The sequence below is a fragment of the Schistocerca cancellata genome, chromosome 5, assembly GCF_023864275.1.
Source record: "Schistocerca cancellata isolate TAMUIC-IGC-003103 chromosome 5, iqSchCanc2.1, whole genome shotgun sequence".
NCBI lineage: Eukaryota > Metazoa > Arthropoda > Insecta > Orthoptera > Acrididae > Schistocerca > Schistocerca cancellata.
In genome coordinates this window covers 374398055-374413537 of record NC_064630.1, presented here as the reverse complement: position 1 = coordinate 374413537, position 15483 = coordinate 374398055, and positions in this window count along the sequence as shown.

Here is a 15483-nt window from a genome sequence, read left to right as displayed (position 1 = left end):
CTGGACTATGCAGTAGATTTCACCTAACAATCAGAAAAACTTTCAACACTCACGGTACGATCTGAAAACAAAGCCTATACACTAATTAGTGCACATGTCCCCACAAATAACTATAACAAGAAGAACCCAGAGATGATACAGGAATACTGGGAAGATCTGGAAGAAACTACTAGCAAAATCCCGAAGAATCACATAAATGTGTTACTAGAGGGTTTCAATGTCCAGCTAGGCAAGGAAAGAAAATTCCGAAACACGACAGGGAAACACACGGCCCACAAGAGAACAAACAAAAATGGGGAGAACTTGATAAATTTCTGCAGGAATTTTGAGCTGAAAACCATGTCAATGCAATTCCAGAAAGCACACAGAAAACTAGTAACTGTGAAATCCCCCAACTGTGCTATATGATAATTTAAGATAGACCACATAGCAATATCCATAAAAAACGCTAGAGAAATAATGAATGTAAGAACTAGGAAAGGAATTTGTGAGTCTGAACATCACCCTCTCCAAATCAAAGCAAAATTGATACACGACAGATATATTAAGAGAACCAACACAGCCTTCAGAACAGATCCAGAGTACCTGCAACTAAACAAGGAAGAAATAATAGAAGAAATTACGAAAATCAACAGCAACAACTGGACAGAACTGTCAGAAAAAATGAGAGGACTGATAAAATTGAGATAACCTCCGAGAAAAAGGAAACATCGATGGTAGAACACGACATGTGACAGAGCTATGGAAGACAGAATACAAGCCTGGAAAAAATTTAACAGCCATAGAACACAAGAAAAATGAAAGAATTCAACAGGATACAGAAAAACACTTCAAAAATGATCCGCAGAGAAAAAAGAGGTTACAAAAACAGCAGGTTGAAGGGCATAGAAAATGACTTCACCAGAAACAACACACAGTACTTTTGCAGAATATTCTGAGAAAATATGATAGGATATCAACCTCCAAGTTTTTGCATCAAACAACAAAACACACTGGAGACAAATCCGAAGAAAAACTTTGAAATATTAGCTCGATACTTTGTCACATTACTCAACTGTGATGAACCAAAACAGAGATTACAGTTCAGAAAACCTGAACCTAACCAGGACTGTGAGCTCCCTCCCCCCCCCCCCCCCCAACACATGAAGAAATAGTGAAAATAATAAAATCATTGAAATATGACAGAGCACCAGGAGAAGATGGACCAATTGCAGAAATATGGAAATTAGACCATGAAAACATTACACCCAAAATACACAGAATAATCAAAATCATCTGTGAAATAGAAGAGGTACCAGAAGAATGAAAGTCAGCCCTAGTACATCCCCTCCACAAGAAAGGAGACAAAACAGACCCCAATAACTATAGTGGAATATCGTTACTGCCTGTGACATACACAATTCTCTCCAAAGCTCTGTTAAATTGCCTAGAACCTTCGATAGCTCCACATATCAGAGAGTACCAAACAGGGTTCAGGAAGAGCAGATCGTGCAGTGAACAGATCTGGTGTCTGAAAACAACGTTAACAACGAGAAAGTCCAGAAACACCACAATAACGTGTTGATTTCAAGAAGGCCTACGATTCTATAGACAGAGAAACACTTTTCAGTACACTGGAAGAAATGAAGGTAGACAACAAGACCAGAAAACTAATCCAGGAATCATTAACAAATCCAAAATCCAAAGTGAAGTTCATGGGATTCGAAGTCAAGAGAGGGGTGAGACAGGGAGATTGCCTGTCACCCATTTTATTTAGCACAGTTTTAGAGAAAATGATAAGGACATAGGACAAAGGAGTCAAAGGGGTAAAGATGGGCAGACACAAAAATAGAACCATTAACATAAAATGTCTGGCCTTTGCCGATGATATAGCCATCATAACAAAAGAGAAAAGAAGCCAAAGAAGCCCTAGAGATACTACATGAAATCGCAGCCAGAACAGGACTACAAATTTCGTATGAAAAAAACCAGTACATGGATACAAAATCCACAGACAGAAACCCATTGGTAACGAAGTATGGAAAGATAGCACAAGTAGAAAGTTTCAAATACCTGGGAGAGATGGTACAAAAAACAGGACTAAACTGGACAGACAACGAAGAAAGAGTAGCAAAGATACATAAAGCTTACAGACTTACATGGAACCATTACAACAAAATAAGTATTTCCATTAATGCCAAATTAAGGCATTGCAAAACAGTATCTTACCAGAAGCCTTATATTGCCTCAGAAATGACAGTAATCAGGGGAAGAACGAAAATCAATGAAATGGAAAAGCAAGGTCGGAAAATTCTGAGAAAGTTCTATGGGCCAGTTCAGAGACAGGGGATCTGGATAAAAAGACCGACAAAAGACCTGTACAAACTGACCATGATAATTACAGACAACATCAGAAAAGGAAGGGCTAAATTCTCTGGGCGCATTTAAAGGATGAAAAAAAAAAAGATGCTGATCAAGAAGATTTTTAACATAGTGATGAGTAATGCAATGAAAACTAACTGAGCAAAGGAAACCATGGAAGACCTGAAGAAACTAAATATCTTCACAGAAGAAATAACAAACAGAGAAAAACACAGAGAAAAAAAATCAGCAAACAGAAACTCGAGGAAACGCCAAAAGAGAAGAAACCAGGAAAGAAGTAGACAGAACAGAGGAAGAAAAAACACAGTGAATATATGAGAGGTTTTTGGGAAGAGAAAAGAAAGAGACAAGAAAGTGTCAAGAAATTGATTGGTTTTTAACACTCTCCTAAATGGGGAATTATCAAGAATAATAAATAATAATAACGATAGCTAACCTACTGTACTTTTGAATTATCAGTTGTATTGTACCATGTATGTGAATTATTTGTTGCTGTAATTTTCTAATGACAGTAAAATAATTATTATTGCTATTATTACATTCATCTAGTTATCAAGTGCAATTGTTGCCATAGGATCGTTGCTTGAATCTATCTGTAAAGGTGCACTCTGCCCAATGCATGCCAATCTTCTGACCACTTTGAGTATTTGCTTTGTGACAAACTTGAGTGTTGGTATTTATCAAGATCTTGCTGTTCGTAGGCCACTTATATTGCTAGCTGGTCTTGCTGGTCATTGAATTGTTGTTGCTCCCTGCTTATACACATCAGTAGCATAGCCATTCGAATAGTTTCCAGTTTTCCTATTGTTGAAGTGGTTTCTTTTAGCTGTGGTAAGTGTGACTGAGAGGCAAATAATGATGGTAAAATCTTTTGACACTTGTTTTGAGTCTTCAAGTGCCTCATAAATTGTCTCCGGCTGTAAAGTAATCTCTTTTTCTGCCAAAGGAAGTTTATATTGATCCAAATTGTATGTTTTTTGCTTCCATATAAGCACTTCTGGTCACTTAATCATATTCTCAGGTGTTATCTTCTGGTTCTCCATGGACAACTAGAATCTCACAAATATCGGAGTAAAGCAAAGTACGTTAATTTCAAGTCAACATATTATGTTCCATATTTAACAGGCATCTTTTGGCAATTAATGAGAAAGATTGTTCCATAAGCAGGCTTCTATCCTGAAGCAACCTCCTAGCAGGTCAGAAAACATAAGCAAATTCTGAGAAGGGCCATAGTCTAGGGCCACTTTAACCTTTACATAACTGGATGGATATTTCATTTTGGAGGTCAGAGGAAGGTAATGTACCACCTCCAACAGGCCCCAGTAAACCACTGAAGTGTTCGAATCAACCTTCAGATTGTAAACAACTATATCTTAACCTGTTGTAAGTAGGAATGGCATGTAGGGAATTCTAATTTAATTTTTTTGTACACACTGCAATTTACACTTAATTATGTTCACTCTCTCCCTCTCCCTCTCCACCTAAAAACCACACATATGCATGTGAGTGTGAGTGCAAGTGTGTTCACACACAAACACACAATGTCTTTAGACAGTTCAATAAACAGCTGGACAACTAGCAGGAGGCAAATAAATACAATTAAAAACAATATGAGACATCTGCTCAGGAATTCTTCTATGTAGTTGAATGAGCTGTCAGCAAATATGATTTGAATGTGTTTGCAATTAATTTTATTATTTACACTGCAGAACAAGAGGGATAACAAATAAGGAAATTTTACTTATTATGCATTTACAGTATAGTACAAAGAACGTGTGATAAAATTTGTACATGACTATGAAATTTAATGCACTGTGTTGTAATTCCTTTAGCCACTTCTATTTCGTCTTGAGCGCTTAAAAAAAAGAAGGAAAAAAAGTGGCTATGTACCCTCAAAGTCAGAGTTGAAATATTAAAAGTTTTGGTTGGTTTTGTTGTCCAGGGGCTGGGATACATAGTTGCTACATTACAAGGAAAATACTGCTGAGTCTACAGTAAACAATATGAATTTACACATGAATCGAATAGTTGAAGGCTCCAATCACTCGGCAATTGCTAATTTTAAATGTGATATAGAAATTTGTAAATGAAAGATTGCAATTAAATAAAATCTGCAGGTACTATATTTAGCCTCTTTCAATGATGAGCACGATAGCAGAAGTACCTTTAAGAATGCCGTTTATAATGTCTAAGCAATTCTAAGTGATCTCAGTGATATCAGAACCAAATAAACTTGAATTATGACAAATGAAATTGTAATTTTCTTTCTGGGCTTCTGTGACCCTCCTGTCGGTATTACATGTAACCAAAATTACCGTGGTAACGCCAGTGTTAATCACTTTCCTTAACAGAGTAAAGTATTTCTTGTAATGTGAACTCATTCCTACTTCACTGGTTGTTATAGCCACTTCATACAATTTTCCTTACACATTGTATTGTGATTCTTTTGGCAATTTAGATGGTTTTTGGTGTCTCTCTAGTGCCATATTTTATTGTTTTCTTGGAAAAACTATTAGTCAGTCAATAAGTCAATTATGTTTTCATTTTTCTACTGAAGAACATGGTGCATATCTTCTTTCCACCTATAATGGTACTTTTTGAGGAGCAGCATTACTGAAAACGCTTATAACTTTAGGTGATGAAGTACATTTATTGAACCCATTGTTCCTTGAACATTACTTGGAATATGAGATGCTGTCCACACATCTCGGACAACACTGTCATCAAAATTCAGTGAATTTTACTTGGAATAGTGCAAAGTGGAAGTTTTCTGATACCATTGAGAACGCTTAGAATTCTGCCTCAGGGATACAGACAGCCATACTGTAGGTGAAAATATAATGGAGGGGTGTCTGGGAGAGACCCCCTGAAAGGGGCTGCAACCTTTCAGTAGTAGCAGTGGCAACAGTTTGGACAATTAATTGAACTGGCCGGGTAACATAATCTAAAATAGGATTGCTGTGCTGGTATTGTGAGTGGCTGAAAGCAAGGGAAAACTACAGCTGTAATTTGTCCCGAGGGCATGCAGCTTTACTGTATGGTTAGATGATATTGGTGTCCTCTTGGGTAAAATATTCTGGAGGTAAAATAGTCCCCCATTTGTGTCTCCAGCTGGGACTACTCAGGAGGACGTCGTTATCAGGAGAAACAAAACTGACGTTGTACAGATTCGAATATGGGATGTCAGATCCCTTAATCAGGCAGGTTGGTTAGAAAATTTAAAAAGGAAAATGGATAGGTTAAAGTTAGATATAGTGGGAATTAGTGAAGTTCGGTGGCCGGAGGAGCAGGACTTCTGGTTAGCTGAATGCTGATTTATAAATACAAGATCAAATAGGGGTAATGTAGGTTTAGCAATTAATAAAAAAAATAGGAACGTGTATAAACTACTATGAACAGCATAGTGAACACATTATCACAGCCTAGATAGGAATGAAGCCCACAACCACCTCAGTAGTACAAGTTTATATGCCAATTAAGTCTGCAGACGATGAAAATTTAATAGTCATGGGGACTGGAATTTGATAGTAGGAAAAGGATGAGAAAGGAAAGTAGCAAGTAAATGTGGAGTGGGGTAAGGAATGGAGGACGAAGCTGTCTGGAAGAATTTGGCACAGAGCATAACTTAATCATAGCTAATACTTGGTTTAACTATCATGAAAGAAGGTTGTATACATGGAAGACGCCTGGAGACACTGGAAGGTTTCAGATAGATTTTGTAATGGTAAGATAGAGATTTAGGAACCAGGTTTTCAATTGTAAGACATTTCCAGGGTCAGATGTGGACTCTGACCACAATCTATTGGTTATGAACCAAGGTAGTAACTTAAGGGGATGGGATCTGGGTAAACTGAAAGAACCAGAGTTTGCAGAGAGTTCCAGAGGGAGTGTTGCGGAACGATTGACGAGAACAGGGGAAACGAATATAGTAGAAAAAGAATGAGTAACTTTGGGTGATGAAATAGTGAAGATAGCAGAGGGTCAAGTAGGTAAAAAGCCGAGGGCTAGTAGAAATCCTTGGGTAATACAAGAGATATTGAATTTAAAGTATGAAAGGAGAAAATATAAAAATGCAGCAAAGAAGCAGGTGAAAAGGAATACAAACGTCTCAAAAATGAGATCTACAGGATCTAGCATGTATAACTAGGGGTAAGATAGATGCTGACTACAGGAAAATTAAAGAGACTTCTGGAGAAAAGAGTACCAACTGTACGAATATCAAGAGATCGAATGGAAAACCAGTCCTAAGCAAAGAAGGGAAAGCACAAAGGTGGAAGGAGTATATAGAAGGTCTATACAAGGGCGATGTACTCGAGGGCAATATTATGGAAATGGAAGAAGACGTAGATGAGATGAGAGATATGATACTGCGTGAAGAATTTGACAGAGCACTGAAAGACCTAAGTTGAAACAAGACCCCAGGAGTAGACAACATTCTGTTAGACCTACTTATAGCCTTGGGAGAGCCAGCCATGACAGAACTCTTGTATCTGGTGAGCAAGATGTATGAGACAGGCAAAATACCTTGATACTTCAAGAAGTATATAATAATTCAAATTCCAAAGCAAGCAGGTGCTGACAGGTGTGAGAATTGCCGAACTATCAGTTTAAAAGTCACAGTTGCAAAATACTATCACGAATTCTATACAAATGAGTGGAAAAACTGGTGGAAGCCGACCTCAGGGAGGATCAGTTTTGGTCCCGTAGAAATATAGGAACACGCGAGGCAATACTGACACTATGACTTACCTTAGAAGAGAGGTTAAGGAAAGGCAAACTTAGGTTTGTAGCGATTGTATACTTAGGGAAAGCTTTTGACAATGTTGATTAGAATACTCTCTTTGAAATTCTGAAAGTGGTAGGGGGAAAATACATGGAGGGAAAGCTGTAAACATTCTGTACAGAAACCAGATGGCAGTAACAAGAATCCAGGGACACAAAATAATGCAGTGGTTGAGAAGGGAGTGATACAGGGTTGTAGGCTATCCCTGATTTTATTCAATCTGTATATTGAGCAGAAAAATTTGGAGTGGGTATTAAAATCCAGAGAGAAGAAATATAAACCTTGAGGTTTGTCGACAACATTGTGACTCTGTCATACACAGCAAAGGTCTTGGAAGAGCAGTTGAATGGAACGGACACTGTCTTGAAAGGAGGATATAATATGAACATCAACAAAACCAAAACGACGATACTGGAATTTAGTCGAATTAAATCAGGTGATACTGATGGAACTAGATTAGGAAATAAGACACTTAAATTAGTAGACGAGTTTTGCTATTTGGGGAGCAAAATGACTGATGATGGACGAAGGAGAGAGGACATAAAATGTAGACGGACAATGGCAAGAAAAACATTTCTGAAGAAGAGAAATTTGTTAACATTGATCATAGATATAAGTGAAAGGAAGTCTTTTTTGAAAGTATTTGTGTGAAGTGTAGCCATGTATGGAAGTGAAACATGGACGATAAAAGTTTAGACAAAAAGAGACTAGACCCTTTTGAAATGTGGTGCCACAGGAAAATGCTGAAGATTAGTTGGGTAGGTCATGTAACTAATGAGGAAGTACTGAATTGAGCTGGGGAGAAGAGGAATTTGTGGCACAACTTGATTAGAAGAGGGGATTAGTTAGTAGGACACGTTCTGAGGCATCAAGGGATCACCAATTTAGTATTGGAGGGAAGTGTGAAGTGTAAAAATCGTAGAGGGAAACCAAGAGATGAATACGCTAAGCAGATTCAGAGGGATGTAGGATGCAATAGTTACTCAGAGATGAAGAGGTTTGCACAGGATAAAGCAGCAGGGAGAGCTGCATCAAACCAGTCTTTGGACTGAAGATTATAACAGCAAAAGTACAAAACTGTGGTACAAAATTAGTAAATGAACCGTTTTACGTTTCACTCACGAATACTTTCGAAGATAGATTTCTATATGGAAATGGTTGTAACTTCAAATCGCTTTTCTCGCAAAGCATCAAAATATGGAATAAAGCTATCGTGTTTGCGATGCCTTTGATGTCTGTGCATACTGTAATTACTCTAATCTTATCCCCATGACCCCTATGTGGGTGATACGTTGGGGGGATGTAGTGTATTCCTAGAGCCATCATTTAAAGTCGATTCTTGAAACTTTGTTAGTAGACTTTCACTTGCTAGTTTACATCAATCTTCAAGAGTCTGCCAATTCAATTTCTTCAGCATCACAGTAACACACACCCATGGGTCAAACAAACCCTTGACTATTCGTTTTGCCATTCACTTCTGTGTATGCATTCAAAGTCCCCTGTTGGTCCTGTTTGGCATGAGTCAAATGGGTCTGAGCACTATGGGACTTAACATCTGAGGTTATCAGTTCCCTAGACTTAGAACTACTTAAACCTAACTACCCTAAGGACATCACACACATCCATGTCCGAGGCAGGATTCGAACCTGCGACTGTAGCAGCAGCTTGGTTCTGGACTGAAGCGCCTAGAACCGCTCGGCCACAAAGTGCAGCTTGGCATGAGTCCCACACACTTGAACAATATTCTATAACAGGTCGCGTGAGTGATTTGTAAGGAATCTCCTTCGTAGACTAATTGTACTTTCCTAGTATTCTACCAATAAACCAAAGTCTCCCACCTCCCAAGCTCATTTCCACCTGATAAAAGGCTGTGTGCACATCCACATATCTCGTTTCATCGTAGTTTTTGTGGTTGATGTCATTTGTTTGTTGTTTGTTAGTTTTGTTACTTGTTATAAACTGTTTCGTTTCATTATTTATTTTGTTAAACTTTATAATTTTATAATAACTGACAAAAGATTAATTGAAGCAGTGAGGAGGTAGTCGCAAATGTGCGACATGAGTGTACTAAATTACTTGCCATCTACTACATTTGTAAAGTGGATATTTTTTACATACCAGTACCGTATTTAATATTTTACAATGAAATGGATTGCAATATGGCTGAGAATTAAAGTGAAGAACGTACTGTGGGGAGGTTCAGATTAATTAGTAACTGGAATTTATTCGATGTTGTCACGCATTTGTAATGTTTCATACCTGAATGAACTGAAACCTTCAGACACTGCAAAGATGGCAAAATGCTTTTTTATGAAATGTGCGTTAAGTAATGTGCAAGAATTGTTTGTTTAAATATGTGTTGATGGCAGGCTTATTTATTGATAAGTAGCTCCCTTGATTTATGTGAAACAGTTTTGCAAGCATCAGTGGTCAATATTTACACAGTTGTACTAGTGAAGCCCAGTACAAATATGACACTGGAACCAGTAAAAACCAAAAACCTATAAATCTTGATGGGAAAGGTATTGAGGGAGATATGCCTATTGCAAATAAATTTCCATGGGACAGGCGACTAAACTCAACTTTAAACGAACTAATTTTTATGGGATGTAGCGGTAGCTCATAACACTGTATTCCTTGTAGTAGTTATGGGTGTAATTTCATGTAACACATGGAAAAAACTGGTGCTTCGACTTATTAAATACTTATGAAATGCAGAGGTCTTTTCCTTAAGCTCGTTGTATAATGTATGAAATTCCCTTTCTGTACCACGTGAAAACTTTCGGAACCATACTCTTTCTTAGTATTGTTTTGCACTTTTGTCTTTCTTCTGTAATATTCAAGCCATCCCTGCAAGCTTTGCAAATCATTTGAGTGCAATGAATGTCATTTTCGTACATGTATGGAATCCAGTATCCACATATATAAGCTCACATGTTGTGTGTGTGCCCTTCGTGCTTAAGTTCAACTGAAAATCATCTTACGAAGATTGCAGTTCCAGTGGAAAAATAGTTGGGGACAGCCTTGCGAGATGAGATCACGTGAGTTGAATTGACTCGAAGTGCCGTGGCCTGACGGGCGGTGTGAATACACCTTCACGTGACGGTACCATGATGGCCAGTATGAATTGGCCTTTACCCACAACTGAGCCAATGTGGTCATTACATTTAATATCCCTACGAAGTGGTATTTCTATGAGGTGGCCGATTCCAATTGCGACTCGTTGATATTGTAGTCGTAGGATACTGGGTTTTATCGTTTTGAGAAGTTCACAATTTTACATTTCTTAACATTTAGAGCAACTTATCAATCTCTGCACTACTTGGAAATCTTATCAAGATCTGACTGAATATTTATGAAACTTCTTTCGAACAGTACTTCACTGCAGATAATTGCACTATCTGCAAAAATCTGAGATTATTATTGAAATTGTCCATAAAGTCATTAGCATACAATATGAACAGCAGGGGTCCTAACACACTTCTCTGGGGCACACCCGAAGTTACTTTTACATCTGATGATGATTCTCCATCCAAGATAACATCTGTGTCCTCCGTACTAAAAAGTCCTCAATCCAAACCCAAATTTCACTTGATACCACATATGATCGAGCTTTTTACAATAAGCATAGCTGTCGTGTTGAGTCAAATGCTTTTTAGAAATCAAGAGATACTGTATCTACTGACTACCTTGATCCAAAGCTTTCAGTACAACATGCGAGAAAATTGCAAGTTGGGTTTCACTTGATCGAGTTTTTCCGGAATCCATGCTTGTAGGCGTGAATGGGGTCATTCTGTTCAAGATAACTCAAGATATTTGAGTCCAGAATATGTTATAAGATTCTACAACAAATCAATGTCAAAGATATTGGACGGTAGTTTTGCTGATTACAACTACTATCCTTCTTGTAGATGGGTGCTAACCCATGCTTTCTTCAGCTACTGCTCACGGTTTTTTGTTCGAGGTATCTGCGATAGATTATAGTTAGTAGAGAAGCTAACTCAGCAGAAAATTCAATATACAAACGGATAGGGATTCCATCGGTCCCTGTATCTTTTTCAGTCTTAATGATTTCAGCTGTTTTCAACACTAAAACTTATTTCACTCGTCATTGCAGTACTACGAGGATTAAACTGGGGCAATTCTCCTAGGTTTTCCTTTTAAAAGGAACATTTGAAAACAAATTAAGTATTTTTGCTCCTGCTTTGCTACCCTCAATTGCAGTTCGCGCCTTATTCGCTAGTGACTGGACACTAACTTTGGTGCCATTAACAACCTTTACATACGACCAGAATTTCTTTGGATTTTGCGAAAGATCATAGCTATTGAAGGCTCTCGACAGCCAAGTGCGTTTTATTCATCATCTCTCTATCTATAGTCCTATGCTTTTGTTTTATACCTATTACGCAAAAGCATCTGTTTCTTTATGAGTTTGTTTACAGTGACTGTATACCCTGGAGAGACCCTCCTATTATGAACTGTTCTGTTGGTCTCATATCTACCCAGTGCATGGTCAACTATTCTTTTAAACTTGAGTCATAGTACCTCTACATGCTCTTGCCCTAAGCTGAAAATTCCTAATTGAGATATGACATTACTGACTTGCTTATCAAGTTTACTAAACACATATATCTTTCTACTTGTTTTGGTTGCCCTTTGTGCTTTGGTAATCATTGTTGCCACAAACACGTCATGATCACTGATACCAGTTTCGATGTGGACATCCTCAAAGTGGTCAGGTCTATTTGTTGCCGTTAGATCCAATATATTTCCATGATGTGCGGTGTTTGTTCTAGCTAGTTTTTAGAGAAGGCCTTTAGTGAAGTTTCGCGGGATGTCTTATCACGCCCACCACTAACAAAACTGTGTTTTTCCAAATTGATTGTTGGGTGAGTGAAGTCTTTGCCGATGATTACAGTAAGACTGGGGAACTTGCGTACTAGCCAGTCATAAATGTGTTTGCGGGGAGGCGGCTCGTTGCTGACTCGACGGCTGGATGCACGTTGCACTTGAACAGTGACTGACTTCGCGCAAGTTCCAACACACAAAATGGCTTCTCTTGTGGTGTAGTCTCTATGTTGCTGCAAACAAGCGACAGCGCAGCTGTGTCAAAACTGTGAACCTTTCTCTATCCAGTGACATGGCGCAATGTGGTTCTATCTTTCATAGTTTGTCTGTAATAAACAACTGAAATCTGTTATTTCCTTTTGAATCACCCGGTAATTCTTGTATATTTTATACAGAGGGTGATTCAAAAAGCCATGTCCCATAGGACAAGTAGGTTGTAACAGAACCCCACCGAAAAACTTTCAGAGGTAACAGCATGGACAAAGAAAAAAGCCTAATAAACATGGGGTCTAAAGCGCATACCTTACGAGCTATGGATACTTGCTCATCTTCGCTGCTGTGAAATACAGTACTTGCACTGAATAAGTGCTCATAGCTCTTAAGGTATGCACTTCAGAGACAGTGTTTACGGACTTTTTATTCTTGTTTTGGCCCATCCCTCTGAAAGTTTGTCGGTGGAGTTCTGGTTCGCCATATTTGTCCTATGACACATGACTTTTGAATTACCCTGTATATAGGGGCACAATAGTCACCCTCATATTTAGTTAGTTGCCTTGATTTAGAGAATCTGGTGCTAATGTGTGGAGTAAGAAACAGCATGACCACTGTTTTGCCCATCGAGCTGTTGCTGTATTGCGGAAATCAAGCTAAGAGAATGATATTGTACTCTTTCTTGCTCCAAGAATTAGCGCAAAATGCTGCGAGTCCAGAGAAAGCGAGCGCTGCAACAGGACGGCATACAGTCCAGACAAGCGTAGATATCAGGTGTAGAAGTATGAAATCGGAATTTGGCTGCAATAATTACACGTCTGTTGCTTCAAATTGATAAACAAAATTTTATTAAAAATATTCAATCTCTCCGGTAGGCTATGAATGCACACCAAAAAAAGCAAAAACGTAAGTTCTTCTTTTGAAGCGAACCAGTCAGTGAACCATTTCCAGACGAATTGAAGCGCTGTTCAGCGTGAGCGTGTTCCAGTGATGCAAATATATGATAATCGGATGGAGCCAAATCTGAGGCATAAGCCGCATGTCCTAGTATTTCCCAACTGAACGCCTCGATCGTTTCCCTGGCCCTTTTTGCTGTGTTTGATGAGGCGTAATCATGGAGCAATATGACTTTGTGTTGCCTTTATCCATAGTCTGGTCGTTTTTCACGTAATGGTCGATTTAAATCGATCATTTGCTTCTGGTAGCGATCAGTGCTAACGGTTTCACCAGATTTTAACAGCTCATAATAGATGAAACCCTTCTGATCCCACCAGACACAGAGCATTGTCTTCCTTCCAAAGCAATTTGGTCTTACAGTGGATGTCGATGGTTTGCCTGGATCCATCCATGACGCCTAGGACTCTCAAAATAAATCCGTTTTTCGTCAACTGTCACTATTCGATGGAGAAACTACTTTCTTTTGTATCTGTCGAGCAGCATTTCACAACTGGTCTTTCGATTTGCCCATAGCTTTCAACCGGAGAGAAACGGCTTTCTGCGCCACATTCAATAATTGTTCCGCGAGCTCCTGTTGAGTATGAATATCACCTTCATCCAGTAATGCCTGCAATTCGTTGTCTACGAACTTCTTTGGTGGTTTCCCGCGCTCGTCGTTTCTCATGCCAAAATCACCACTTTTGAATCTTTTTAGTCACTCGAAACACTTGTTTGTTTTTTTTGTTTTGTTTTGCAAGAGCGTGTTCGCCGAAAGCTTCGCCAAGCATTCGATGCGATTCTGCAGCAGTTTTCTTCAAATGATAACAGAAAACCAATGCTGTCCGCGAATCGTAGTTTGTAATCACAAAACTCGACGTGTTTACGTGTTTGTAACAGATATTGATGTGTGGAACTCGTGTTACTGTGTGTTGGCATTCGTCGTCAGCCATTACAGGAAGCAGATGGCGCTGCAGACGCAGTCTCACGGGCCATACACTGGCGGCTTGCACCATCTATAGGGAAATTCTGGTTTCATACTTCTACACCTGGTATATTCTGACCCTCGGTACCACGTCTTGCATTTATCAGTTTCGCAGACTGGAATCAGTAGTTCAGCTGACAATAAATGACTACATCATTCTCAGAAGTGAATTTTGCAAATAAATATGTCGGATTTTTCTCCCCGACACAGCGTCATAACATTAAATGGAAAAATTCTGACTTTAGCGTCTTGAACTGTGTTGGAGTGTTTCATGTTTGAACTATTAGATCTGTAATATCTTCAGACAGTGTCCTTGGTAAAAGATTTAGGAAATACATTGATCATGTTTGCACCGCGTAGAGATTTAATTTTTTATTGAGGTATTTACGAGGGTCGTTCAATAAGTAATGCAACACATTTATTTTAAAGCACGTTGGTTTTATTTAGGATTCCAATACACCATGTTATGTCTCACTTTTTTGGCTACAAAATCAAATTTTCAATACACTCTCCGTTCAATGCGACAGTCTTACGGCGACTGGCTGGGAGGGTCTATATTCCCGTATGGTACCACTCTACTGATCGATGTCGGAGCCAACGCCTTGCTGCATCAATAACCTCCCCATCATCTACGTACTGCTTCCCGCGGAGTGCATCCGTGATTGGGCCAAACAGATGGAAATGGGAAGGAGCGAAATCCAGGCTATGAGGTGGATGAGGAAGAACAGTCCAATGAAGTTTCGTGAACTTCTCTCGGGTGGGCAGTCTTGGGTGACGCCTTGCATTGTCATGGAGAAGGAGAAGTTCATTTGCATTTTTCTGGTGATGAACACGCTGAAGTCGTTTCTTCAATTTTCTGAGGGTAGCACAATACGCTTCAGAGTTGACCGTTCCACCGTTAATGTATCAGCGTTACCATAAGAGATATTCAGTTGTGCAGCGAGTTACGCGATTGTGATCCGTCGATCACCTCGAATGAGAGTGTCCGCACGTTTCAACATTGGAGGAGTCACAGCTGGGTTGCGGCCGGCCGGCACGCGGGACATGGGACAGGTTTGCACGACCTTGTTGCGATGATGATGAACAGCTCGCCCAACGACTCACCGTGCTTTTCTTCACTGCAAGGTCTCCGTAGACATGCTGGAAGCGCCTATGAATGCCTAAAATGATCCGGTTTTCCGCCCAAAGAAACTCAGTTACAGGTATTTTGAAGTCTACTTTTAGCACCGCCACCTGTCTGAACTTCAGGGATGAGCGGGTGTGTTCCACGATGTCCCACAATAAATTCCGTATTATCTCAACGGAAATTGGCCGAGAACAAAGTGTTACGTTACTTATTGAACACCCCTCGTACATTAGCGAA